The sequence below is a fragment of the Desmodus rotundus genome, chromosome 6 (assembly GCF_022682495.2).
Source record: "Desmodus rotundus isolate HL8 chromosome 6, HLdesRot8A.1, whole genome shotgun sequence".
Lineage (NCBI taxonomy): Eukaryota > Metazoa > Chordata > Mammalia > Chiroptera > Phyllostomidae > Desmodus > Desmodus rotundus.
Window position 1 is genome coordinate 130,935,682 of NC_071392.1, and position 27,328 is coordinate 130,963,009.

At 42.3% G+C, this 27,328-nt stretch overlaps 1 protein-coding gene across 2 annotated transcripts in view; it reads left to right on the forward strand.

Moving 5' to 3' along the window:
- The first annotated feature begins 1,342 nt into the window (after positions 1 to 1,342).
- Positions 1,343 to 27,328, forward strand: part of ZNF133 (zinc finger protein 133) — a 46,344-nt gene continuing 20,358 nt past the window's right edge. Inside the window, exons 1-3 of one of the 2 annotated variants that reach the window (XM_071221800.1) lie at positions 1,781 to 1,816; positions 3,086 to 3,158; positions 25,595 to 25,666. The gene's annotated coding sequence lies outside the window, so the exon portion shown is untranslated. Of the gene's footprint in view, positions 1,817 to 3,085; positions 3,159 to 25,594; positions 25,667 to 27,328 lie in introns of both variants that reach the window. The other variant, XM_024559596.3, reaches the window with a different exon arrangement.

Genomic DNA, 27,328 nt, shown 5'->3' on the forward strand with positions numbered 1-27,328 from the left:
TTCATGAAAGAGAGCTGGGAATTTGGTCTTGAAGGATTAATAGGGTTTAGAAGAGTCAGGGACGCAAGCAAGGTATCCCAGATGGGGTGTGGAGTGGGGTAGAGTGGGGTGAAAAGTCCTATAGGGAAGAAGGAGATGGAGAAAGAGGCAAGAAGGAATATTTTTAGAAGCAGGCAATCTAGATTTCTATATGGAAACTCTTAATTATTAAATGCTGAGAACTCTTTCGGATATGAAACACAAGGCTGGCTAAGCCAAACATCTATATGCCTCATGTGTATAGCTAGATGACATCCTCACTTATATGCATGGAAAATCAGCCAGATGCAACACCTTTTGCTACTGAAAACCACGGTCACAGTGGCTCAGACCCTGAGACTGGCTTTTCTCCAACTCTTCTCACCCATTGCCTTCACTAGAGCTCAGCTAGGCCCTTATCTTGGAAGTCTTCCTTAGTCTCTTACCACCAGGACCCTGAGATCCCTGCATTTCACATACAATATAGCACGCATCACTGGACACGCAAACACCGACGCCTCTGCGCTGTTACTCTGAACCCCTGTGGGTCAACAGCTAACTTTTAGTCAAATGACTGAGTCAGTTGGGACTGTGAGAGAGGTCGTGAGAGGGTTCTAAGTAAACCTAGGCACTCATCGATGACCAGGGCTGAACTGAATTCACTACAAACAAGGCAGCCTGGGGGTAGGAGGGAATGGATTCATCCTGCGAGAGCTAAGAAGAAATTTTAGAAAAAATTTCTCATCTCTTCCTGGTTCTCTGGGACACGTAGACATTTTCTTGGTCTTCCTAGAGAAGGCGTAAGTTTCGGAAAACCTACCTAAATAAAGAAATAGAAGTGAGAGGATGTCCGGGTGGAAAGGCCCCCTCCCACAAGTGAAATGGGGCTTGCTCTCCAGCTCCCCAGTTAAGGTGTCCGGGATGGCACCAGCGCAGCCCTATTCTCAACCAGAGCATCCCCAAAAGACCCAGACGGCCAGGTTGACAACGGGTTCAGCCCGTTCCTATTCGCCAGGAGAGAAGTGAGTCTGCTCATAATTGTGCGCACTCCAACAGAGGAAAAAGGTCTTAGGGTACCCGCAATGGAGTGTTCCGGTTGAGGATGTGTGCTCAGACTCCGGGTCTGATTTGCTCAGGTGAACCCCCTCTCCCAGCTTCGGTCTCGCCGTAGGTTTAATGGAGTTAAAAAGATACGTGAATTGGACGAGAGCACATCTGTCCGGCGCTCAAGGGATACCTGGCACAGCTCTGTAATCTGCAGCAGGAGCTGGGAAACTTCACTGCTGAACTACCACAGACCCTCGTCAATCCCAGAATCCGAAAAGTAGCCTCCTTTCACACGCTGTTTCTGCGCGCCGAGGGGCAGGCCCGGTACCGGATGCGGAAGTCAGGCTTCACTCGGGTGTGAAGTGTTTAGAGCGAGGGGGTTAGCGCAGGGCTGCAGGCGCGACGGAAAGCTGTACCCATGGCCCTTTACATGTTTTGTGGACGTGGTTTTAACAAAAAAAAAAAGGGAAGAATCCAGATGCCACAGTCGTCATTCTACTGTGACCGAACCAAGTTACCCAGAAACGACTCCCCCAGAGACCCTTGGGAGCTGCGGGCCGTCAGCGCGTCTCTGATGCGCCAAGCATCCTGGGAGGTGTGGTCCCAGCGTTATACCACGGCTTTTGGGTAGTGTAGTCCCGCCGCGCTGCTGGATCCCCAGCTGCTGGCTGGATTGACTCTCTGTTCTTTGGTGGCGCTGGAGAGAGGCTCCCGCGGCACCTTTACCTCAGCCGTGCCCCTGCTCAGCTAGGTAGGTCTAAAAGGCTTGTCTGTGGGCTGGGGCTGAGGAGGATGCAGATGGCGGGGTGAGGAGGTAGTGGTGGGGACGCGCTGTCGTGGCTCAGGCCGAGCTCTACCGGATGTTTTATTTGGGGGTGTGGGCGCGCATCTCCAACCTGGATAAAGCTCAAGTCTTGAAGCCCAGTGGTGGTGGGTGCTGGGCTTCGGCATTTCATGCTAGGGTTCCTGTGGGTTGGGACATGTTCGGCCTTGGCCGAAATAGCGATATCGGGGGGTGGGTCTCTTATGTCACAAGTCCCGGGGTTTTGAGAAATTGAGTAAGTAGGCTACCTCCCCGTTGTCTTCATGTGGTGGAGCGGCGCATTCCTCTGGGGTTTTGCTGGGCAGCATCACTACCCCTCTGCTTTGCTGAGGCGGGGTGAGGGGTTGGCGGGCTTGGTCAAACATCCCTGGCTTGGACCATATGTTAGAATGGTCATTTTGGCACGATATTAGGGTCTCAATTTGGCAGGTTGCTCCTGGGTTCGGGCCTTGGAGGAAGAAGTGGGTCTGGGATCCACTGGGCAAGTTTTTCAAATATCCGGAGGACTGTCACTGACCACAGAAATCACAGATTCCCACATCTCACGTGTGGCTTGGCTTTGGGATTTTAAGTTTCATTTTAACTTTTTATTATGGAGAATTTTAAGACAGAAGTAGATAGAACTCCATAGACCCATCACCCAGATTCAATGCTTATCACCTCATGACCACTCCTGATTTCATTTCAAACTGATACACTGAGGACACTTACAACCCATAAGGGTTTCTTATCACTGACCTCTTGAAGAGCATGGCCTCCACAGCCAGATTTCATCCAGGCTCTGTCACTTAATAGCTGCGTCCCCTTGGTCAAGAGACTGACCTCATTGTGCCTCAATTTTCTTATCTGTAAAATGAAGATAACAAATCATACTTCATTGGGTTTTGAGGATAGAATGAGGTAAAACGTGTAAGTGCCTGGAACAATCTCTTATGTACTAAGTGCCAGATAGGTATTAACTTACTTATTAAGAGCAGTGGTGAGAGAGGATGAGCTCAGGGTCAGTGTCAGTAGCATGTCTGGGCAGGCAGTGCTCACAGCTCACGTATCAGCTCTGTTCCCAGCAAGCTGCCCACAGTTTTTTCTAATGTGACAAGTCCATTCCTAATGCTTTTAAGGAAGAGGAAGCCCTATCCAATCTGGAGGGTTTCCAGAGACTCTCTTGAACCCTTTGGTTCTTGTTATGCCCCACTACAGCTCCTGCCTGCCTAGAGAGGATTGTCTAGTGGGCAAAGGGAGGACTCCTAGGCTCCTGACAGCTCAGCTTCAGGTAGGTTCCTACTTACCTTTTGCATACTGAACTGCGGGTGGGTATCCTTTGCTCAACTTTGACATCTTGTAGCCTACTGTATCCCATTCAGTGATCAGAGCCTCAGCTGGTTTCCCCAGGAAACAAGGCATGTTTGTAAGGGTGATGATTTTCATAGGGACTATTCTTCAGACCTGATGTCCTCATTCATAACCTCTTCATCCTTGCTCCAGCATTTCTTCTTTAAGCATTTGCTCAGACTGCTCACTTCCAGGGCTTGTCTTCTTGTGAAGTTATCAATGTCCTGTTCTTTTTTTCATCCAGTGCCCCAGCAAATTGTCATATCATTCTACCTTAAAATACTTTAGTAGGCATCTCTAAAACATAACAACTTATTTTAACACAATCATAATTTTATTGTTACATCCAACAAAATTAATATTTCTCTCCTCAATTGTTTGAATTTTTTTTTTGTCAGTCAGAACAGCCCCCCTCAGAGGAAGAAGAGGAAGACCTATCTGGAATTTAGCATGGTGGTTTTCTCTGTCTCTGCCTCTCTTTCCTCCCATTTCTTATGATCTAGCTGATCTAGATTAATAGCTGCAACTGCTACTAGTGGTGCAAGCTGGGCCTCTTGAATTTTCCTTGGCTCTTTTTTCCAAATCTACCTCCCATTTGTTTGGCTGTTGGTACCTAAGTGGTACCAACCTCTCAATTCCACCTAAGTGGTACCCCTTGATTCCTCCTCCCCCCCATTGTCTCTACTCTTGTACAACCCTAGCTTCATGTTTCTTTTCTACCTTCTTGTCCCTCTTTCTCCCAGCTGTTGAGTTGGGCTCCTAAAGTATAAATACAATTATGCACTACTTAACGACAGGGATGTGTCCTGAGAAATGTGTTGTTGGGTGATTTTGTCATTGTGTCAATATTATAGAGTATGCTTACACAAATCTAGATTGTATAAACCTACTACACACCTAGGCTGTATGGTATATCCTATTTTTTCTAGCCTGTAAATCTCTATAACATGTTACTGTATTGAATACTGCAGGTAACTGTAACACAATAGTATTTGTGTAGATGAACATATCTAAACTTGGAGAAAATACAGTAACAATATAGTAAAAAAAGGTAAAAAATGGTGCACCTGTATAGGTCACTTACCATGAATGGATTTTGCAGGACTGGAAGTTGCTCTGGGTGGGTCAGTGAGTGGTGACTGAATGTGAAGTCCTAGGGCATTACTGTCCACTCTTGCAGACTTTACAAATAATGTACACTTGGGCTACACTAAATTTATACAACAACATGAGAGTAAGCCAAGCACAAGAGAAAATTATACAATCAAGAAATGCAGTAAGCATGAGAGGTATGAGGCTGCTGCTAGCATAACATGGCTTACTGTTTCACGGCAAACTTTTTTTTAACATAAGTAGAAAGAGGTACATATACTCTCAAACAATAAAAGTATAGTATGGAAATATATAAACTAGTAACAGTCATTTATTATCATTATCGAGTACATGTACCATACATAATTATATGTGCTACACTTTTTTTGATATATTTATTGATTATGCTATTACAGTTGTCTCTTTTCCACCCCTTCACTCAACTCCATCCTGCCCACCCCCTCCCTCCCACATTCCCCACCTATAGTTCATGTCCATGGGTCATACTTATAAGTTCTTTGGCTTCTACATTTCCTACACTATTCTTACCCTCCCCCTGTCTATTTTCCACCTATCATTTAAGCTATTTATTCTCTGTACCTTTTCCCCCTCTCTCCCCCTCCCAATCCCCTATTGATAACCCTCCATGTGATCTCCATTTCTGTGGTTCTGTTTCTGTTCTAGTTGTTTGCTTAGTTTGCTTTTGTTTTGGTTTTAGGTGTGGTTGTTTATAACTGTGAGTTTGCTGTCATTTTTACTGTTCCTATTTTTTATCTTCTTTTTCTTAGGTAAGTCCCTTTAACATTTCATATAATAAGGGCTTGGTGATGATGAACTCCTTTAACTTGACCTTATCTGAGAAGCACTTTATCTGCCCTTTCATTCTAAACAATAGCTTTGCTGGATACAGTAATCTTGGATGTAGGTCCTTGCCTTTCATGCCTTGGAATACTTCTTGCCAGTCCCTTCTTGCCTGTAAGGTCTCTTTGGAGAAATCAGCTGACAGTCTTATGGGAACTCCTTTGTAGGTAACTGTGTCCTTTTCTATTGCTGCTTTTAAGATTCTCTCCTTATTTTTAATCTTGGGTAATGTAATTATGATGTGCCTTGGTGTGTTCCTCCTTGGGTCCAGCTTCTTTGGGACTCTCTGAGCTTCCTGGAGTTCCTGGAAGTCTATTTCCTTTGCCAGAGTAGGGAAGTTCTCCTTCATTATTTGTTCAAATAAGTTTTCAATTTTTTGTTCTTCCTCTTCTTCTGGCACCCCTATAATTCAGATGTTGGAACGTTTCAAGATGTCCTGGAGGTTCCTAAGCCTCTCCTCATTTTTCCGAATTCGTGTTTCTTCATTCTTTTCTGGTTGGATGTTTCTTTCTCCCTTCTGGTGCACCCCATTGATTTGAGTCCCAGTTTCCTTCGCATCACTATTGGTTCCCTGTACATTTTCCTTTGTTTCTCTTGGCATAGACTTCATTTTTTCATCTAGTTTTCGAACAAATTCAACCAATTCTGTGAGTGTCTTAATAACCAGTGTTTTGAACTGTGCATCTGATAGGTTGGCTATCTTGTTGTTGCTTAGTTGTATTTTTTCTGGAGCTTTGAAGTGTTCTGTCATTTGGGCCTTTTTTTTTTTTTTTTTTTGTCTTGGCCCGTCTGTTACTTTAAGGGGCAGAGCCTTAGGTGTTCACCAGGGAGGGGTAACGCTGGTTGCTGCGCTGTGAAGCTGTGCTGTGATGCTGTACATGGGGGAGGGGCCGAGAGGGAGCAATGGTGCCCGCTCCACTCTCCACCGGGTTTCAACCACTCCCTCCGCTTTGCACAATCAAACTGGGCCCCTCTGGTGCTGGTTCCCGAGTGAGTGGGCTTGTGCACACTCTAGGCCCCTGTGGGTCTCTCCAACGACCTCTCCTGTGAGGCTGGGAGTCTCTCCTGCTGCCACCCCAGCCCCCACGGGTGTTTTCAATCAAAGGTTTGAGGCTTTATTTCCCCGAGCTGGAGCCCTGGGTTGCGCGGTCTGCTTTGCTCCCCACCATTTGTCCGGTTTATCTGTGCGCGAATGTGGCGCTGCGGGGTGCTACCTGCCGCTCTGCCTGCCCCGTTCTCCGCCACTCTGAGTCCAGTCCTCTCGGTTTATCTGCGCGAATGTGGGGCCGCAAGGTCTGCTAGTGGTCAGACTGCCTGCCCCGTTAGTCCCACACTCCGCCAGTCTTGGTCTCGCCACGGCAACTCGAGTCCTCTCCGCCCCGGCTGCCAGGCGGAGACTGGATGAATGTTTATTTTTTATTTACTTGGTGTTGGACTTCCTTGCCGTTCGATTTTCCGTCAGTTCTGGTTGTGCGAGGAGGCGCAGTGTGTCCACCTATGCCGCCATCTTGGTTCTCTGCCTCTGTGCTACACTTTTATATGATGGGCAATACAATAGATTTGTTTTCACCACCATTACCATAAACACATGAGTAATGCGTTGTGCTACGACAGTGTTGCTAGACAAGAGGAATTTTTGAGCTCCATTATAATCTAATGGGACCACCAACGTATATGTGGTCTGTTGTTGACTGAAAAGTCTGCAGTACATGATGTACTAACTTGCCATTTAACCTGCTAGAAAGAGATCTAATATTTTGTTTAGCTTCTGTTCAAACTGCAAAGTCAGACTGCCCAGGTTCAAATCACAGCGTCACCATATTCTAGCTGTGCAGTCATGAGCATGTTACTTTACCTCTGAGCCTTCTTTTCCTCATCTGTAAAATGGTGGTTATTAGTGGTGTCCACCTCACAGGGATGTTGGTTGTGATAACACTTGGGATTATCAATGGTGTCCACTTCATAAGGATTTTGGTTGCTGTAATATTTGTGATGAGGTTAAAGTGCCTGCTATGTAGGAAATACTAAATAATTGTTAGTTAGGATTATTATTATTGCTTCCAACGTCTCCTCCAAGTCACCTTTTCAGTCTCCTGCCCTACACCCAACCTTGTCAGATCTTGTTTTATAGCTGCATGGAAATATATTCCATCATATGCTTTTATTTTTCCATGCCTCTGCTTCAGCATAAACTCTTGCTGATTGAGCACAATGTGATCCCACTGTAGAACATTCCTGGATTTCCTTAGGCAGTATTCCCAGTCTCTCTGTCAGAAGCAGAACACTTGATGCATCAGGACTCTACGGCTCTCAAGCTACATCATTACTGTCTGACTATTCCACTGAACAATGAGGTGGTTCTCTGTGGGTTGGGCACCATGTCTTGTTCCTTTTGGGTCACTGATACAACACGAGTCATTTTTTCTGGTTGGGAGGGAAGTTCACATGGGGAGTCAAATGTGTACACTTGGCATTATTGGAGTGACCCCTAAATCACTAGTTAGTGAGTGTGGACTTGATGTCAGGGGAGAAAGGACCCACTCAAGGGTTTTCAGGACAGCAGTAACCATAAATTGCCCCTCCAACTCTTGCCCTGTGTCTTTCCTTCCTGTTAGAGCTAAACTCCTTGAAACAATTGTCTATACTTGCTGTCTCTATTTCTATCCTTCCACTTTCTTTTAAATATTGCAGTGACACTCTTTTAGCTCACCCACTAAAAAATACTCTTGTCGAGGTCACCAATGCTTTCCCTGTGACTAGAAGCCAGAGTTAGTTTTCAGTGATATTTTATGTAGTCACATACTTCCTCCTCCTTAAAGTACCTTTCACACAGTTGCTCCTGGTTACCAGCTTTTTCTACCTCATAGTTTGTTTCTCCTGTCTGCTTTGTGAGCTTCTCTCACAAATCCTCATATCCTCACTGTGAAAGGTCCTGGTTCATTTCTGCAACCTCTCATCTTCTCCAGCTACACTTTCTCCTTGGGGTCTCTAATCAGTGTCAAGGCCTTAAATGCCATCTCTCTGAGGTTTTCTCTAGACCTCTCTATCTTCAACTTCAAATTGTAGTTTCTTACTGTCTACTTCACATTTCTGCTTGGATATCTCATGGACACCTAATGTCTCCAACAAACTGATCACCTCCCCCAAACTTGCACCACCCTAGTGGAGTATAGATAATTCTTTCAAGGAGTTGAGCTCTAAAAGGGAGCAGAGACATGACAACTCCTTCCTTCAGATTGCTCAGGCTAAAAACCTTGGAGTTATACGTGACTTCTTTCTTACTCTTACCCTCCATCCCCAATAAGCAAATCTGGACTCTTAACAATCTCCAAACTCTGCTATTTCCACCACGGTCAAGGCCACCATCTCACCTGGATGTTTATAGCCTTTGAGTAGTCTCTGCTTCTTCCCTTGTCCCCAAAGATATTAATCAGTACAGCAACTGCAGGAATCTTTAAAGTGTCAGTAAAATCATGTCATGCTCAAAATGTTCTAGTGGCTTCTTATCTCAATCAAAGTCAAAACCCGTATCTTACAAGACTAGATAAGATCTCCCGCCACATTTACCCTTGGACCTCATCTTTACCACTTTGTCTTAGATACACCACAGCATCTTAGTGAACTGTCTCTCTACCTTGACCATGCCAGGCTGACTCTTTTATCAGGGCATTTCCCCTGGCTGTTCTCGTCTGCAATGCTCTTTTTTCAGAGTTACTCATTTGGCTTATTTCCTCACACCCTTCAGAATTTGACTCAATCACCTCCTTGGTGAGGCCTTCCCTAAATATTATTTAAAATTCCAAAGCCTACTCAACTTCTATTACTTCTTTTTTTGCCTTCCTGGTATATTTCTCTTCATCTCACTCATCACGTACTGATATATTTTATTTATTAGTATGTCCATCTTCCTCCCCTTTGACTTTAACATCAATGAGGACAGAAGTCTTTGTTAATCTCTGAATCCTGTCTAAAATAGAGCCTAGTGGCTTCTAGTCAAGATGGTGGTATGGGTAAACATGGTACTTGCCTCTTCCCACAACAACATCAAAATTACCACTAAACTACAGAACAAGCATCGTTCAGAACTGCCTGAAATCTGCTGAATGGAAGTCTTACAACTAGGGAATTGAAGAAGAAGCCACTCTGAGACTGGTAGGAGGGGTGGAAATTTGGAACAGGCTGGTCCCACAACCACGTGTGACGGATAAAAATCAGGGCAGATATCTCAGCTGAAGAGTTCCCCCGCAAGGAGAGGGGTCCCAGCTCCACATCAGGTCCCACAGCCCAGAGTACCAGTGCCAGGAAGAGAAGTCCCCATAACTTCTGGCTATAAAAACCATTGGGGAGTGACCCAATTGTGGGTAAGAGAGACAGAGCTAAGAGAGACAGAGCCTTCTGGAGCCCCAGACAGTTCCTTTTAAAGGGCCTATGCATGGACTTACTTAGACTCACTCCATCTGAGCTCCAGTGCTGGGACAGCAGCTCAGAAGGTACCCAAGACATACAAGGAATCTGGTATCAGACCAAGAGCTGAGGGGACAGCTTTCCCCCAGAGAGAAGTGCTGGCAGAGGCTATTGTTCCTTTGATGAGCCCTCTCCACTCAGAAGGCAGGCAGGTGCCGTATCTGAGACTTCATCAACCTGGCTTACACTGTTTGCCCCAACCTGGTGATTCCCTGAGGCCCTATTCACCCAACTTTCAGGCCCACCCAAGCTGTTTCCAGTGGCTTTTCCATATGATTAACCTGTCTTTACTCATGCTTTAGAGTTTCCTAAAATCTTTCAAGCAGCACCTTGCTTCAGTGCCCCGTACCATTCACTAAATGACCCTAGGCCTGGCACTAGCAATGGTGGGCCTTGGTTCACAGGCTTGGCCTTGCCTGGGCACCTCTAAGACCAGCACAAGTAGCAACTCTCTGCAGATCACTTTGTAGCTCATGCCAGGTGGCCCCAGGAAGAACACAAATAGCGACTGATGTTGGCCTGCACGTCCCTGGAGGCCCCAGAGCTAGCACACCCAGTGTGGACAGCTTCAGACCAGGTTGAAGGACCACCACCCAACCACTCCATAAGCAATATACTCAAGGGGCAGACTTGGCACTAGAACCCCACTCAAGTAAGTTCTGCTCTGTGGGATAGGCCCCTGCACAGCTGATCTTCCATGGTGGTTGAAGGTCTTTGGTTGGTGGTCACAGCCAGTCCTGCAGCCAACTGGCCTGGAGGTAAGTCCCTCCCAGTGATGTACCAAAGGCAATTAAGGCTCAACTATAAGAGGAGGGTATACAGCCCACACAGAGGTGTACCTCAGTGCCCAGCTTGGGTGATCAGGGAAGTTGTGCCACTGGACCCTACAGAATACCTACTACCTACCAAGCCCATAAAACATAGCAGCTCTACCTAATAGCATGGAAGCAAATACAAGGAGGTTGCCAAAATAAGGAGATAAGGAAACATGTCCAAGTGAAAGAACAGAACAAAACTCCAGAAAAAGAACTAAACAAGATGGAGAAAAGCAATCTACTAGATGCAGTGTTCAAAACCATGGTTATGAGGATGCTCAATGAATTTAGGAGAAGAGTTGATAAACTTAGTGAGGATGTCAATAAAGAGATAGGAAACATAAAAGTGGAACTAGACAACATAGAAAGGAACTAGTCAGAAATTAAGAATACATTAACTGAAATGAAGAATATATTACAGGGAATCCACAGTTGAGTAGATGAAACAGAGGATCAAATCAGAGATTGGAAAGATAAGGAATCAGAAAAGACCCTATTAGAATAGCAAAAAGAAAAAAGAATCCAAACAATGAGGATAAGTGTAAGGAACCTCTGAGACAACTTCAAGCATACCAACATTTGCATCATGGGGGTACTGGAAGGAGGAAAGAGAGAGCAAGGAATTGGAAACCTACTTGAAAAAATAATGATGGAATCTTCCCAGACCTGGTGAAGGAAATAAATATACAAGTCCAAGAAGCACAGAGAGAAGCACATCAAACAAGATGAACCCAAAGAAGCCCATACCAAGACACATCATAATTAAAATGCCAAAAGAAAGACAAATAATTCTAAAAGCAGCAATAAAAAAGCAGTTTTATCTACAACAGATCTTCCAAGATTGTCAGCTGTTTCTCAACAGAAACTGCGGACCACAAGGGATTGGCAAGAAATATTCAAAGTAATGAAAAACAGGGACCTACAACCAAGATTACTCTACCCAACAAAGTTATCATTTAGAATTGAAGAACAGATAAAGAGCTTCCCAGATAAGAAAAAACTAAACCACCAAACCAGTATTATTTGAAATGCTAAATAGCCAGAGGGGAGTGGGGAGGGGGAGGGGATAGTGGGGAGAAGGGTCTATAGGAGCTATTATAAAGGACACAAGGACAAAATCGTGGGGGAGGGAGATGGGACTGGCTGGGGTGGGGTGGAGGGATGGGGAGAAAATGCTGACAATTGTAACTGAATTAAAAAAATTAAAATAAATAAATAAATAAATAAAATGAAAAAAAAAGTTTCTTGAAGGAGGAGGATAGGGAAGAGAAGGAGGTCAAAAATAAGAACAACAAATGGCAATAAATACATATCTATCAACAATTGAATCTGAAAAGCAAAATGAAGAAGCAGAACAGAAACAGACTCATAGGTACGGTGAACATTTTGATAGTTTCCAGATGGGAGGGGGGTGGTGGGATTGGTGAACAATATGAAGGGATTATGAAGTAAAAAATTAGTTATTACAGAATAGTCATGGGGATGTAAAGTACAGCATAGGGAATATAGTCAGTATTATTCTCATAATTATATACAGTGCCAGATGAGTACGAGATTTATTGGGATGATCACTTAGTAAGTTATGTTATGTTTAATCAATTGGGTGTATACCTGAAACTAATGTAACAATGTATGTCAACTATAATTGAAAATATTGGGTTGGCCAAAAATCCATATGGTTTATTTCCATAAAATAAAAGACATATTTTTCATTTTCACCAATAACTTTATTGATTTGAATAGTTTGAGTATGTTGGCTGTCTCCTATATGGTATAATGATTGCTCTCAATTAATGTCTCAATTTAATTGCTATCAACTTTAACTGGTATACCCGACCGTGGAGCATCATCCAGCACAAAACTTCACAAACCACTTTTGATACATCCTGTCAGTCATAGAACTTTCTCCATGCACCACACAAATCTTTTTTTGTGTTTCAGTTGTGTTTCTACCTTTCTTGAAATAATAAAGCATAATATGCTGAAAATGTTGTTTATTTTCTTCCATCTTCAGTATTAAAATGGCAATACAAAAATTTACCAATTCTGATAGTTTTTTGAATTTGTTTTCTTTTTTTTCTTCAGAGAGAGGGAGAGAAATATCAATGTGTGGTTGCCCCTCATGCACCGCCCCCACTGGGGACCTGGCCCAAAACTCAGGCATGTGCCGTAGACTGGGAATTGAACCTGTGACCCTTTGTTTCGCAGGCTGGCATTGAATCCACTAAGCCACATCAGCCAGGGCTGATAGGTTTTTTTTTTTTTAAATGCACACTGATATTACAGCTGTCAAAATAAAATCTAACAAAATTGTTTTGAAAGAAGTTAGACAACTAAGTGCTACCAGAGCTGTTGTATGGAAAAAAACTAATGAACTTTGTGAACAACTGAATTTAAAAAAAAAAAAAAGGCCAAAAAAAAAAGAACAAACTCTGAATTATGTTATCTAGGAGAAGGAGATAGATATTGTGCAGGTAATCACCAGTATCTTAGTATCACCAGTAAACTTGACACTTGCTGTCATTTTGTGATCAATAAGTGTGATAACACCTATCATTTGTTGAGCATTTACTGTATTCAAGAACTGTGCTAGGTACCTTTTACAGATGATTCCTACTTTCAAACAAGAAAACTGAGGTTTAGAAAGGTCAAACTGTGCCCAAGTTCCTAAAGAATTAAAGTATCTTCACTCAGTGATACTAGAGAAATGTGAAAAAAGAAGATGGGTCAAATTTAAATCTAGTCACCCATTGTTCTACTAGAAGTATTATGATTAGGTATTTAGAGAGTTTAAAAATGTTTAGTTAAATCTCTCCTAACCAAAGCCATGTCTATTGCCATTATTTTTGGCCAATGGGGAGCTGGCTGTGGAAAGTGGATGTTTTTGTTCTGAAAAATCAAATGCAGTAGATTAAAACCAAAGCAAAAACAAAAAAGAACCACCACAAAGTTTGTCTTTATCTTCATTTCATTCAAATTGAATAGATGCATTGGGATCTATCCTTTTTCATATTTGTGTTCTGCTTTGCTTCTTGGTACTGGAGCAGGATTCCTGGTTCTGTTTGATTTTATTTTCCTCTCAGGTATCATTTGCAAGACTATATGGAAATTAATATAGAGAGAGTATTTCTATTCAGTTAAGCAGTGTAATTGTCCTAATATGACATAAAACAATGCTATGTTAGCCCTGACTGTGTGTCCCAGTTGGTTGGAGCATCATTCCATGCACCGAAAGGTTACCAGTTCCATTCCCAGTCAGGGCACATGCCTGGGTTGCTGCTTCAGTCTCCTTTTGGGGAGCATCCTGGAGGCAGCTGATCAATGTTTCTCACACTGATGTTTGTCTATCTCTCTTCTCCCCTCTTCCTCTATCTCTAAAATCAATGGAAACCTGTCCTGGGGTGAGGGTTAAAAAAATGCTATTTTATTAGTATTATTAAAAAAACCTTTTAAGTGTGAGTTTCCTTAATGTCAGTGTACTTTTTTTTAAGTCTAGAGGGAAGACAATTTACATTAAGTAACTGCTGTAATATTTAAAATGAAAGGTCATTTGAAGGTCTCACTTCTTTTCATCTCTTTCAATATAAGGTTAGATGCTTGATGTATGTTTTGTTTATATGTAATAAAGTACATGAAATAAAAATAAAATAGAGCCTATCTCACAGTAGGAGCTTAATAATTGAAACAATGACTAATTCAAATATAGAATATAGAGCTATTCTGGGAGGAATGGATGAGGCCAACTGGGATGTTGGGAGATAGTCCCCAGAGACTGTGTCAGGAGGGACTATTGCTAGCTGATGTGGTATGGAGGAATTGAGAGAGTTCTCAGAGGTGCAATCAGTTGGCCTTGATAATTGATTTGATATGGCAGGTAGGCAAATAGGCATGGTACCTGATGAGGCATGTGGGTGATAGGAAAGATGTTTCTGTCATTAAGAAAGCTAAGAACAGAGCCCTGGCTGGTGTGGCTCAGTGGATTGAGTGCCAGCCTACCAACCAAAGGGTTGCCCGTTCCATTCCCAGTCTAGGGCACCTGCCTGGGTTGCGGGCCATGTCCCCAAAACGGGGATGCTAGAGGCAACCACACATTGACATTTCTCTCCCTCCCTCCCTCCCCTTCTCTAAATAAATAAAATCTTTTAAAAAAGAAAGAAAGAAAGAAAGGTGAGGATAGAGGAGGCACAGTTTGTCTGGAAAGATTCTGATTACTGATTACTGCACAACAAACAACCTCAAAACTTAGTGGTTTATGAGAACCAGCATGTTTTAATCTCTCACAATTCCTTGCATTTACCAAGATCAGCTGGGTGGTTCTACTCTGTGAGTTACAGATCTGGCTTGTGGGTGAATATAAAATCTTTGGTTCGTAATCTCTTTAAGTTTCTTGTAAATCTAGCTACATTGCTGCTTTGCTTTGAATGATATTTTTGCCACGTATTTTTAAATATGGATGGTAAAGTATATACAAAATAAAATTTACTATTTTTAACCATTTTAAGTGCATTGTTTAGTAGCATTAAGTACATTCATATTGTTGTACAACCATCCCCACTTGCCATCTCCAGAATTTTTTTTATCTTTTCAAACTGAAACTTGGGACTAATTAAACAATAACTCCCATGTTTCCCCTTCTCTATACTCTCTCCATCATCATTTTACTTTCTGTCTAGATGAATTTGATTTCTCTAGGTACCTCAAAAGTGGGAGAATATAGTATTTGTCCTTTTGTATCTGGTTTATCTTACTTAGCATAATGTCTTCAAGATGCATCCATAAGCATGTGTCAGGATTTTTTTTTATTGTTATTCAATTACAGTTGTATGCCTTTTCTCCCCATCCCTCCACCCCACCCCAGCCGAACCCCCCCCTCCCCCACCTCCACCGTCCCCCTTGATTTGGTCCACGTGTCCTTTATAGTAGTTCCTGTAATCCCCTCTCCTTACTGTCCCCTCCCCACCCCCCCTGCCCATTGTTAGATTGTTCTTGACTTCAATGTCTCTGGTTATATTTTCTTTCCCTTTTTCTTCTATTTATTATGTTCCAGTTAAAGGTGAGATCATATGGTATTTGTCCCTCACTGCCTGGCTTATTTCACTTAACATAATGCTCTCCAGTTCCATCCATGCTGTTGCAAAGAGTATAAGCTCCTTCTTTCTCTCTGTTGCGTAGAATTCCATTGTGTAAATATACCATAGTTTTTGGATCCACTCATTTGCTGATGGGCACTTTGGTTGCTTCCAGTACTTGGCTATTGTAAATTGTGCTGCTGTGAACATTGGGGTGCACAGGTTCTTTTGGATTGGTGTTTCAGGGTTCTTAGGGTATAATCCCAGCAGCGGAATTGCTGGGTCAAAGGGCAGTTCCATTTTTAGTTTTCTGAGGAAATTCCATACTGTTTTCCACAGTGGCCTCACCAGTCTGCATTCCCACCAACAGTGCACTAGGGTTCCCTTTTCTCCGCAGCCTCTCCAACATTTGTTTGTGGATTTGTTTATGTTGGCCACTCTGACTGGTGTGAGATGGTACCTCATTGTGATTTTAATTTGCATCTCTCTGATGGCTAGTGATGCTGAGCATCTTTTCATATGTCTCTGGGCCCTCTGTATGTCTTCCTTGGAGAAGTGTCTGTTCAAGTCCTTTGCCTGTTTATTGATTGGGTTGTTTGTCTTCCTGGAGTGGAGTCATGTGAGTTCTTTATATATTTTGGAGATCAGGCCCTTGTCTGAGGTATCATTAGCAAATATGTTTTCCCATACTGTTGGTTCTCTTTGTAATTTGGTGCTGTTTTCTTTAGCCCTGCAGAAGCTTTTTATTTTGATGAGGTCCCATTTGTTTATTCTTTCCTTTATGTCCCTTGCTTTAGGGGACATGTCTGTGAGGATGTTGCTGAGTGGAATGTCTTGAGATTTTCCTGCCAATGTTTTCCTCTAGGACTTTTATGGTATTACAACTTATATTTAAGTCTTTTATCCACATTGACTTTATTTTTGTGTATGGCGTAAGTTGGTGATCGAGTTTCATTTTTTTGCACGTAGCTGTCCAGATCTCCCAACACCATCTGTTGAAGAGGCTATTTTTGCTCCATTTTATGCTCCTGCCTCCTTTCTCAAATATTAATTGACTGTAAAGACTTGGGTTTATTTCTGGGCTCTCTGTTCTGTTCCATTGGTCTATGTGCCTGTTTTTATGCCAGTACCAGCTGTTTTGATTACAGTGGCCTTGTAATACAGTTTGATATCAGGTATTATGATCCCTCCTGCTTTGTTCTTCTTTCTCAAAATTGCTGCAGCTACTTGGTGTCGTTTATGGTTCCATATGAATTTCTGAAATATTTGTTCTCTATCTGTGAAATATGTCATGGGTACTCTAATAGGGATTGCATTGAATCTCTAAATTGCCTTGGGTAGTATGGCCATTTTGATGATGTTAATTCCTCCAGTCCATGAGCATGGTACATGCTTCCATTTGTTTGTGTCTTCCTTAATTTCTTTATTCAATGTTGTGTAGTTTTCTGAGTGCAGGTCTTTTACCTCCTTGGTTAGGTTTATTCCTAGGTACTTTATTTTTTTTGTTGCTATATCAAATGGGATTTTTTTTTCTGATTTCTGTTTCTGCAGTTTTGTTGTTGGTGTACAGGAATGCCTTTGATTTCTGAGTATTGACTTTGTATCCAGCTGTTTTGCCAAATTCATTTATTAGGTCGAGTAGTTCTTTTGTGGAGTCTATAGGATTTTCCATGTACACTATCATGTCATCTGCAAACAGTGACAGTTTCATTTCCTCCTTTCCAATTTGGATGCCTTTTATTGCTTTTTATCTGTTTGCTGTGGCTAGGACTTCCAATACTATGTTGAATAGGAGTGGTGAGAGAGGGCATCCTGGTCTTGTTCCTGATCCTAGTGGGAAAGCTCTAACTTTTTGTCCATTGAGTATGATGTTGGCTGTAGGTCTCTCATATATGGTCTTTATTATGTTGAGGAATGCTTCCTCTATTCCCACTTTGCTGAGTTTTTTTTTTTTTTTTATCAGAAATGGGTGCTGTATCTTATCAAATGCTTTTCCCGCATTTATTGATATGATCATGTGATTTTTGTCTTTGCTGTTGTTGATGTGATGTTTATTGATTTGCGAATATTGTACCATCCTTGCATCCCTGGGATCAATCCCACTTGGTCATGGTGTATGATCTTTCTAATGTATTGCTGGATGCGGTTTGCCAATATTTTCTTGAGGATTTTAGCGTCTATGTTCTTCAGCGATATTGGCCTGAAGTTTTCTTTCTTCATTGTGTCTTTATCTGGTTTTGGGATTAGGATGATGCTGGCTTCATAAAAAGAGTTTGGGAGTCTTCCATCATTTTGGATTTTTTCGAATATTCTGTGAAGCATAGGAGTTAGCTCTTCCTTAAAGGCTTTGTAGAATTCTCCTGTGAAACCATCTGGTCCAGGGCTTTTGTGTGTTGGGAGTTTTTTGATGACTGCTTCAATTTCATCTGCTGTTATTGGTCTGTTCAGATTTTCTGCTTCTTCTTCATTCAGTTTTGGAAGATTATATTTTTCTAGAAATGTGTCCATTTCACCTAGCTTTTCACATTTCTTGGCATACAGTTCTTCGTAGTAATATCTTACAATCCTTTGTATTTCTGTGGTATCAGTTATAATCTCTCCTCTTTCATTTCTAATTTTGTTTATTTGGATTCTCTCTCTTTTTTTCTTGATGACCCTACTTAAAGGCTTGTCGATTTTGTTTATCTTTTCAAAGAACCAGCTCCTGAATTCATTGATGATTACAACTGTGCTTTTAGTCTCTATGTCATTTATCTCTGCTCTGATCTTGGTTATTTCCTTCCTTCTGCTTGCTCTAGGCTGTCTTTGTTGTTGTTCCTCGAGTTCTTGTAGGCTTAGGGTTAGGTTGTTTGTTTGAAATGTTTGTATTTTTTTTTTAATTTTAATTTTGTATTGTTATTCATTTACAGTTGTGTGCCTTTTCTCCCCATCCCTCCACCACAACCCAGCTGAACCCACCTCCCTCCCCCACCTCTATCTTTTTAAGGTGGGCCTGTATTGCTATGAACTTCCCTCTCAGGACTGCCTTTGCTGTGTCCCATAGGTTTTGGGTTGTTGTGAGTTCATTTTCATTTGTTTCCAGAAAGTTTTTGATTTCTTCCCTAATCTCGTTCTTGACCCATTCATTGTTCAATAGCATGCTATTCAGTCTCCATGATTTTGAGTGTTTTGGGTTTTTTCCTTTGGGGTTGGTTCCTAGTTTCAGTCCCTTGTGGTCAGAGGAAATGCTTGATATGATTTCAGTTTTCTTGAACTTGTTGAGGCTTGTTTTGGGTCCTATCATGTGGTCTGTCTTTGAAAATGTTCCATGTGCTTTTGGAAAGAATGTGTATTTTGCTTCTTTAGGATAAAAGGCTCTCTATATATCAATTAAGTCCATTTCATGTAGGACATTGTTCAATGACAGTATCATTGTTGATATATTGTTTGGAAGACCTGTCCATTTTTGACAGTGGGGTGTTAAAGTCCCCTACTGTAATTGTGTTGCTGTCAATATCTTTCTTGAAGTCCTCCAAGATTTTCTTTATGTATTTGGGTGCTCCTATGTTGGGTGCATATATATTTACAATGTTTATGTATTCTTGGTGTATTCTTCCTTTGAGTATTATGAAGTGACCTTCTGGGTCTCTCTTTAAGGCCCTTCTTTTGAAGTCTATTTCATCTGATATGAGTATTGCTACCCCTGCTTTTTTTTCTTGTCCATTTGCTTGGAAAATTTGTTTCCAGCTCTTCACTTTCAGTCTGTGTAGGTCTTATGTTCTGAGGTGGGTCTCTTGTAGGAAGCATATATGTGGGTCATGTTTTCTTATCCATTCAGCTATTCTCTGTCTTTTGATTGAAGCATTTAATCCATTTACATTTAAGGTTATTATTGATAGGTACTTATTCATTGCTATTTTATTACCTGTGTGTTCCTCTCTCTTTCTCTTTTCCTTCCTTTCCTTAAAGCAGTCCCTTTAGCATCTCTTGCAGAGCTGGTTTGGTGGAGGTGTATTCTTTGAGACTTCTTTTGTCTGGGAAGCTCTTTATTTGGCCTTCTATCTTGGCCTCCAGCTCGCTGATCCGATCCTCTGCTTCATCAAGTCTGCTTTTGATTCCTTCTACTGTGTTCTTCAGTTCAGAAATTGTATTCTTCATTTACTCTTGGCCCTTGTTGATATTTTCTATTTCCTTTTTCATGTTGATATAGTTTGCAGTGAGTTCATTGTAGTTTCCCTGTAGTTTCTGGTAGTTGTCTGTGACCTCAGTGAGCTTCCTGATAACCATTGCTTTGAACTCAGTATCTGATAGTTGACTTGCCCTTTTTTCAGTTAGCATTCTTTCTGAGGCTTCCTCCTTTCCTTTCATTTGGAGATTGTTTCTTTGTCTTCCCATTGTTTGTGAGACTCTTCTTGTTAGTCTCTGCTTCTTAAATTGATCTATTCTGACTCCCCGGGTTTATGGTATGAACTTCTATGGTAGAATGCCAATGGGATTCAGTGGTGCTGTCTCCTTAATGTCCTGTGCTCACTGGTCTTAAGCTGACGTTTCTGGGTGTAACTCGGTCTAACTCTGGTCTTTTCAGCACTCCAGGTTTTGTTGTCTCACTTGTGGGAAAAAGAGAAAGGGGAGAAGAAAAAAAAAAGAAGGGAAGGAGGGAAAAAGGGAGTAGAAAAGGAAAGGAAGGAAGGAAGAGGGAATAAAGAAAGATCGGAGGCAAGATAAGAAGGAATTTTAACAAAAATTAAAACAAAAGAATAAATAAAAAAAAGGCAGTAAGAAGGCATAAAAAAGGTAAAGGATGGAAGGCAGATGGAACAAAAAAAGAAAGAAGGACAGAAAGGAAGAAGGAATTTAGGGGGAAAGGAGGAAAAAGAAAGAAAGAAAAAAATCTCTTCTGCTGGTTTTAAACCAGTTAGGTTAGTTCTGCTGGTCTTCCTGTCTCTGAATCGGGAGGGGGTGGTTGGAAGAATTGGTTTCACTTTTCTCCCTTCCTGAGCCACACTCTTTGCTGTTGTTCAGCCTTCAGTCCAGTTCCTCAGGGTCCTTCTGCTCCCCACCTGGCCTTTAGTTCACCAGTTGTGCTGTCCTTGAGTTGCACCAATTAGGGGCAACTCACACTCCCCCTTCTTGCTCTTTGCTGTCTTAGATGCTGGGGACTCTTGGTGCTGCTATGGGGTAGTTCAGCCCCCTACTGGGTCGAGTCTTTCCAGGGAATGCAGTCTCCCCTAGCCCTGTAGCTCCCCTCTGCTGGGCGTTCTGCCTTCCTCCTAGAGAGCCAGTAGGCCCTGCAGGGCTCTGTGCACAGGGGCTAGGTAGTTGTTCATAACAGTTGCTTTTAGGTGTGGTCCCTCCCAGGCAGCCAGGCCGTTGATCTGCGGATCCGCCGCTTTGGGCCTGGGTGTCGAGCGCCTGGCGGGTCAGTCACTTTGGGCCTGGGTCACGCGTGCCCAGGGGTCCGCCGCTTTGGGTTGTGGGTGGTGCAGCTAGCCTCTGCTTCCGGTGCGCAACCACCCGAAGTTTCAGGTGTGGGCGCCCTGCCGGGGTTTCAGCTGTCGGCGCCCAGTCCGCTAATGTGGTTGCGCACAACCGGGCTTCAGGTGAGAGCTGGGGCTGCTTATCGTGTGTTTGCAGTCCAGGGGCTGAGGGGGGAGGGGCACCAGAGGCTGCGGCTGCTGTGGTGAGTTCTCTAACTAGCCCCTGAGTGCCTCTATTCTCTTTTTCTTTTTGAGAAATTCTTCCTATTCAAGCCCCCCTGGTCCAAACAAGCACCGGGCTGCTCACACAGCCCAGCCTGGCTCTCTCCCAAGAATCCTGCAGCAGACCCTGCACCCAGGCTGGGGCTTCAGCTGCCCTGGTGCCCGCGCAGGTCCCAGGGACCTTATTGTCCTCAAGCACTCTTCTTACCGTCAGATCTTTCAATGTCCTCTATCTTTGGTCTCCGATCTTCATATATGCTGGAATACCATTGGCTGTTTGCTCTGTTCCTCAGATCAGCTAGGCATTTCACTGGTGTTGAGGGGAAGTGGACTCCGCTCCCACCTATCTCGCGGCCATCAGACTGGAAGTCAGTGGGCTGCAGAATGATGGTGCACAGCTCCTGGGGAACCCCAGCTGAGGGGCCTGGTCTCCAGGTCCTGGGTACTTACAGGTTAGTGGCTGTAAGACGATGGGTTTTCCATTCAGTCAGGCTCCCACTCAAAGGTAGGGAGAGCCAGATCAAAAGGCAAAGGAGAGGAGGGGAACCTGCTCGTGTTTTTGTATTTAAATTGTTTTCGATCCCCATTGGAATTTTCTTTAGCTGCATTTTGGATTCTCACTTTCTGTAGATGAAGACTGCACATCTACTTATTTTAATTGAATTTATTGGGGTGGCATGGAATAATAAAATTATATATAAGTTTCAAGTGTACTATTCTATATTCATTTGTATTTCTGTAGAGAACTGTCAGATCTAGTTTTTTGGAATTTTCTAGTTAAAGAAAACTCTTTGGTCAGTGTAGCAAGTATGGTTCCTTTACTGGATTTCATTTTTTTTTTTTTAGGGCTTCAGGGCTTTCTGTTATTATTATTTTTTAAAAATATATTTATTGATTATGCTATTACAGTTGTCCCATTTCCCCCCCCACTCCACTCCATCCTGCCCACCCCCCTCCCTCCCACATTCCCCCCCCTATAGTTCATGTCCATGGGTCATACTTATAAGTTCTTTGGCTTCTACATTTCCTATACTATTCTTAGCCTCCCCCTGTCTATTTTCCACCTATCATCTATGCTACTTATTCTCTGTACCTTCCCCCCCTCTCCCCCTCCCAATCCCTTAATGACAACCCTCATGTTCTAGTTGTTTGCCTAGATTGCTCTCGTTTTTGTTTTATGTGTGGCCGTTAATAACTGTGAGTTTGCTGTCATTTTTACTGTTCCTATTTTTGATCTTCTTTTTCTTAGGTAACTCCCTTTAACATTTCATATAATAAGGGCTTGGTGATGATGAACTTCTTTAACTTGACCTTATCTGAGAAGCACTTTATCTTCCCTTCCATTCTAAGTGATAGCTTTGCTGGATACAGTAATCTTCAATGTAGGTACTTGCGTTTAATCTTGGGTAATGTAATTATGATGTGCCTTGGTGTGTTCCTCCTTGGGTCCAGCTTCTTTGGGACTCTCTGAGCTTCCTGGACTTCCCGGAAGTCTATTTCCTTTGCCAGATTAGGGAAGTTCTCCTTCATTATTTGTTCAAATAAGTTTTCAATTTTTTGTTCTTCCTCTTCTCCTTCTGGCACTCCTATAATTCGGATGTTGGAACGTTTCAAGGCATCCAGGAGGTTCCTAAGCCTCTCCTCATTTTTCCGAATTCTTGTTTCTTCATTCTTTTCTGGTTGGATGTTTGTTTCTTCCTTATGGTCCACACCATTGATTTGAGTCCCAGTTTCCTTCTCATCACTATTGGTTCCCTGTACATTTTCCTTTGTTTCTCTTAGCATAGGCTTCATTTTTTCATCTGTTTTTCGAATAGATTCAACCAAGTCTGTGAGCATATTGATAACCAGTGCTTTGAACTGTGCATCCGATAGGTTGGCTATCTCTTCCTCGCTTAGTTGTATTTTTTCTGGAGCTTTGAAGTGTTCTGTCATTTGGGCCTTTTTTTTTTTTTTTTTTTTTTTTGTCTTGGCGCGTCTGTTACTTTAAGGGGCGGAGCCTTAGGTGTTCACCAGGGTGGGGTAATGCTGGTCACAACACTGTGATGCTGTACGTGGGGGAGGGGCCGAGCGGGAGCAATGGCGCCCGCCTCACTCTCCTCCGGCTTTCAATCTTTCACTCCGCTACCCACAATCAAACTGGGCCACTCTGGTGCTGGTTCCCGAGTAAGTGGGCCTGTGCACACTCTAGGCCCCTGTGGGTCTCTCCAACAACCTCTCCTGTGAGGCTGGGAGTCTCTCCCGCTGCCGCCCCAACCCCCACTGGCGTTTTCAATCAGAGGTTTGAGGCTTTATTTCCCCGAGCTGGAGCCCTGGGTTACTCGGTCTGCTTCACTCCCCACCGTTCGTCCGGTTTATCTGTGGGTGAATGTGGTGCGCGGGGTGCTACCCGCTGCTCTGCCTGCCCCGTTCTCCGCCACTCTGAGTCCAGCCCTCTGGGTTTATCTGTGCAAATGTGGGGCCCGCAGGGTCTGCTAGTGCTCAGACTGCCTGCGCCATTTGTCCCACACTCCGCCAGTCTCAGTCCCGCCACAGCCACGCAAGTCCTCTCCACCCCGGTGCCCGTCTCCGCCCCTCCTACCAGTCTGGATGAATGTTTATTTTCTATTTCCTTGGTGTTGGTCCCCCTTGCTGTTCGATTCTCTGTCAGTTCTGGTTGTGTGAGGAGGTGCAGTGTGTCTACCTACGCCGCCATCTTGGTTCTCCCAGGGCTTTCTGTTATTATGAACTTTTTTTTCCCCCTGGGTAAGAATCTCTGAGTCAGTAATACTGGCACTGGGTGAGGGCAGTAACCTCTAATCCTCTCAGCTTGCCACTCCCCTCATGGAACCTCTCTGCCCTTCAAGTGAGCTGCAGCAAAAACCACCGTGATCCCAGTATTTTCATCCTGCCATCCCTGTGGTAGGATTTCCACAAAGAAGGGAGCCCCAATTTCTCTGAAGCAATCTCCTGCAATTTAGCTTCTGCTGCCTAGAGTTGGTAGGAATGAGAGGCGCTGGCTGCCTGACACTGCCATTAAGAGCCTATCCTTTGACTGGGAGATGAAGGGAGAGGAAAAACCATCTTCTTGGCCACACCTGCTCAGAGTGGAGGGAAGGAGTTGTCCACGGCTTAGACTCTTTCACTGTTCTTACTGAATTTAATGAATTTTCCTGAATAAATGTTCCTTCCTTCGCTGTATGAACAATTACCAGGAACTTTAATTGGTTGGCTTTTTAAAGAATTTTCACCAGTTATGCTGTTTTGCTGAGGAATCACTACATGAAGCTCTTCACACTGCAATTGCCAAAACAGAACTCTGTCTGACCACTTCCCTGAGCTTCTCTCTTCATTCTCAGGAGCTCTGTAGTAATTCACTTTGCTTTCATGTCTACTTCCATGAGCTTCCACCTCTCTGATGCTTTTTTCTTCTTCTGAAAAGTTCATCCAAGAAGACATCTCACCTTGCAGAAGAGCATACTACAATTCAGATGATGTATTTTAGTCTAGAATCTAATACTCCTCCCAAATCCCATCCACTGGTTAGCCGGATAAAAAATTTAAAGTTTCAATCTAATTTAAATTTAATTCAATCTGACAATTTAAATATTCTTTTACGAAGTGTTTGGTCTCTATTAGAAAAAGTAAGGCATAATAATCACTCAGACAGCCTCTCCTTCCCCTGTCTGTCTCCCCAAAGCCTCATTTTTAATTTTTTAAGTTCTCTTCTGTTTTATATGAATCTGAATTTCCCCCTGACTTGTTTTTTCACCTTTACCTGGTAATCCCTTTTTCTCCTGGACTTTACCTTTTCAACACTTTCTATTTTCATTTGGTCTACACTGTTATATACTTTCCCTGTAATTAGTAGATGCTCTGACCCATCAGAAAACTTTAAACGTATTTACTCACATTCAGTGATGGTTGTTTTCAATCAACTTAATTCTGCTGTTAGTATCTCTCTTCTCTCTTTTATGTAGCTTGCCCCCTGAGCTGATCTTCTGTTTCCCAATGGCTTAATGTAGGGTGTGGGAGATAGTTCACTGATTTAACATTTTTTGCTTTTATTATATTGTTTTTATAGGTAATTATTTACAGGCAATTTGAAATTAGCACATTCTGTCTAGTAATGCTGGAAGGATGTATGTTTTTGTGTAGTTCACTTTTGTCTCAGTAGAAACCGAACTATTATATTTAGCACTCTTCTCTTACTTGATTGGACTGAAGCCCTAAACTTGCTCTCTCTTGTGGTGAACAGTAGCTGAAATTTGTACAGTTCCTGTAACCTCCCAGCTGTTACCAACTTGAGGTCCTTGTTGTTTTTACTTGTGTATTCAGACAAAGTAGTCAAACAAAAATTTTAAGAGGAGCTTATAGGTAGATTTAGCACTCCATACTTTGTTGCTCCCATGCTTCTAGGGTTTTGCCATACAGTTTCCAGGAAGTCTGAAAGCCACAGATTCTTCTGCTCCCTGTTTGCCACATGGACTGGTAAGTGTCCTCATTTTAAGATGAAAAGCCAGTTAAATATAAGTCTCACTTACTGTGCATCTCTTCTTTGAAGGATTATATCCCTTCTGGTTTCTGATTGCTTTTGTTGCAGTGTCTTCATATAGTTGCTCTTTATATTTTGATTAGAGTTTATAGTTAGTAAAAGGGTTAGTTTGATACAGGCTATTTTACCAGTATCAGAATCTAACGCTACTGGTTTTTACTTTCTATTTCTTATTCTCTTAAAAGGCATTCTTCTGTTTTCCTCACTTCCTCTTTTTACTTTATGCCTATTTTCAGGAGTTCAAGACAAGTGAAAACAATTAATTGGGTTTTTTAACCCTATACATTGATGGAATCATATATTATTAAAAGTTTGGAAAGGGGCAATTTTATATATGGTTGTTGGGATTGTGAATTTGGTATGCCTTTGGAGGACAATTTGACTGTATAAACGTGAGTTCAATATTAAATCCTGTAATTCCAGTCTTTTAGCACTCAATCAGAAATACTAACAAGTGTGCAAAAGGTATGCCTCTTAATCTTGTTGGTGATAAACACTAGAATCTGTCAATTGACAGAAGAATACTTTGTTTAAAAAAAATGTGGTCTGTTGATAGAAATAGCATGACAATTAATAAAAAGATATTAAAGGAAAATAAGTCAAGGAACAATGGAGATTTTTTTATTTATGGGAAAATAACATTATTTTCAAATAATACTAATATGAATGAAAATGAAGAGATAAAGGTATAAATCAAAGAGTAGTCATGAAACAGTTAACAGGAGTTACCCTGGGGGTGGGGATGGGTATGGGTCTGGGGCAGGGTGCAGAAAGAGACTAAACTTTGTTACTTTATAATTTTTAGACTGCTCTGGAGTCTTTCTAACACTAACTAACATGTTACAGATACCGTTAAATATAAAGAAATTAAACCACAAAACAAATTTCTTCTTCCTTCCTTCCTTCCTTCTTTATTTCTCCCCCCTTCTTTCTCCTCCTCCTCTTCTCTCTCTCCCTTCCACTCCCCCTTTCCCTTCCTTTCCCCTCCCTCTCCCCCTTTTCCTCCTCCTCTTCCCCCTTTTCTTCCTCCTTTTCCTCTTCTTCCTCTTCCTCTCCTCCCCTCCTTCTTCTTCCTCTCCTTCTCATTCTCCTTCTTCTACAAATCTGATTCTTATATCTTTTTTTGTTTTGAGCACTATCTCTGATACATTAAAGAGACTCATTGTTTCTCAAATGAATAACAAAGATGGGAGAGGGATATTTGAGAGTTATTTGTCAACAGAATTATTTATGGTAAATATCAAGATATATTTTCTTCCTAAATTAGAATCAACGAACCTCAAAGACCCACCAGAAAAGACATAAATTTGATGTACACATTTACTAAAACATTAAAAATACATAAATTTCTTGAAAAGTCTTTTGACCTCCCTTATGAATGATTTGCAGTTTTATTTTTCTTTCTTGATTTCTTCATCCAAATCAAAATATTTGTGAGTTTGATCAAAGTTGTCATAATGTGTTATTTCAAAACTGATAATTCATTGTTCTGACCAGGTTTTTCCCTTGGTTATTGCTTTAGGTTTTACGGGTTTTGTTCTCAATGCTGTGGCTACCAATGAAAAATTTTATACTTTTGACTTTTAATGAAAAAAAAT